This window comes from Armigeres subalbatus, chromosome 3 (assembly GCF_024139115.2).
Source record: "Armigeres subalbatus isolate Guangzhou_Male chromosome 3, GZ_Asu_2, whole genome shotgun sequence".
Taxonomy (NCBI): domain Eukaryota; kingdom Metazoa; phylum Arthropoda; class Insecta; order Diptera; family Culicidae; genus Armigeres; species Armigeres subalbatus.
The window spans coordinates 265,345,207-265,347,371 of NC_085141.1; positions in this window are offsets into that span (position 1 = coordinate 265,345,207).

Below are 2,165 nucleotides of genomic sequence, written 5' to 3' on the forward strand. Positions count from 1 at the left end.
ACCGTACCATACGCACCGCGTTCTTTTTAAGTTCTCATTTTGGTAGTTTTATATAAATATGTAGTGAAATGAATAACATTATAATAAGAAATTATATCAAATTATATATACATATTTGTAGAATATAACATCAACTAGGAACCAAAGTTAACTCGGGATGTACATCTCTTGAAGAAGAAGCTGGAAATTGTAAAGAATTTAATTATTTAGAATGTTATGAGTATCAGATACCATGTGCCAGGACGTCGTCTGCATAAAGGTTACATGGCAGGATGTGAAGTTTCATTCCTATGATGTTTTGTAATATTCTATGAAAATGTTAAATCATGAAAATATGAAGGTACATAATACAATAATATAAATATATAACAGCATGGAAATATGAAAATTTTATAATATGAAAATAAGAAACATAAAAATATAATGTAATAAGAGAGTAAAAATTGCTGTATGAAAATATAAAAATATGAAAACATGAAATTAAAATGAAGATACAAAAATATAAATACAAAAAAAACATAAAAGCATGAGAATATGAAAATATTGAAAGTTTGAAATATAAAAAGTGATATTAAAGAATAAAATTTTGAAAATATGACATCTGATCTGAAAATAAGATAATATAAAAATATTAAAACACAAAAATATATAACATGGAAATATGAAAGTATAAAAACATATGAAACGGAAACATGAATATATAGAAATATGTAAATATGCAAATTAAATTATAACAACATGAAAGTATAAAGATATAAGAAAGACAAAAAAATATGTAAATTGAATATTACAAATTAATAAAATACAAATATATGAAAATAAAAAAGATTAAAATATGGAATTTGAAATTTAAAAATACAAAAGTATAAAAATATGAACATATACAGGAATAACAAATTTGAAGCATGAAAATATAAAAGCATCATAATGTGAGCATATAAAAGTATAAAAATAGGAAAAATATAAGAATATGGAAAACATATAAATATTATAATATGAAAGTATAATAACATAAAATTATATGAATATGAAAAAACAAAATACAAAATATAAAAGTTAAAAAATATTAAAACATTAAATATCAAATAAGAAGGTGTAATGGTAAATTTAAAGAAATATGGAAGTTTGATAATATAAAAGCATTATAAAATAAAAATGTTAATACACAAAAATAATATACATAAAAGTGTAAGATTAGGAAGGTATAAGATACGTAAATATACAATGTAAAAATAGAAAATAAAAATAAAAATATGCAAACTTTAAAAATTAAAATATAAAAGTATGAAAAATGAATAGAGTGAAATATGAAAAATAAATATAATGAAATATAGAAAATAAATAAATTACTATAAATTATTTCGTGGACTGGAAACTAGTGAGACTCATGTTTCCTTTGAAATCTTTGTCCAGATTGCTATCAGAAATCAAGGTGGGTGTAGTCCTTAATTTCAATCTATGACAAAAATGACAAAAGCATTAGAATAACTATTCCTGGTCACGCTTATCTGTACCGTCACTAGGGAGAGAAGTAATAAGTACCACGGAGTTGGATATTGGGAAGGTATCCGTTGGGTCAGGATGTGCCTGTAGCTGGTAATGTGACCATGGTAGAACTTACCCCGTAACACACCACGAAGAGGTATCTACCCAGCGTTACGGGTAGAAAATACCTAAAGTTCCTAAAGTTCACCTTAGATGAAAAAGTAAGAATAATTAGGAACACTTATAATAATATTATTGACTTACTGGCTAAATTTGAAAGCAGCATTGAAAGTAACCATTTTAATTTCCTCATAAAGGCAGCTCGTCTCGAATTCGACGAAGCAAATAACTTATTGCAAAGCAAATTAAAGAATTATAAGAAAAAGTTATCTTGGAGATCGGTAATTTGTTCTATTATTTTTATTAATTCTCTTAAAAATACAGCAACTAGAAAAAACCTTGTAAGCGATAAAATAGTGAAGATGCCAAGCGTGGACATTAAATTGGGAACCGCTCTGGTTAATACCTACGACGGTTCCCCTACTCAATTAAACGCATTTCTCGACGCTGTCGCACTGTTTGTAGACACCGTCGATGCAGCTTATGAAAATGCTACACCAGCTGAAAAAAACGCAGCTCGAGCCACAGTAGTCCGGTTTATTAGAACAAGGCTTACCGGA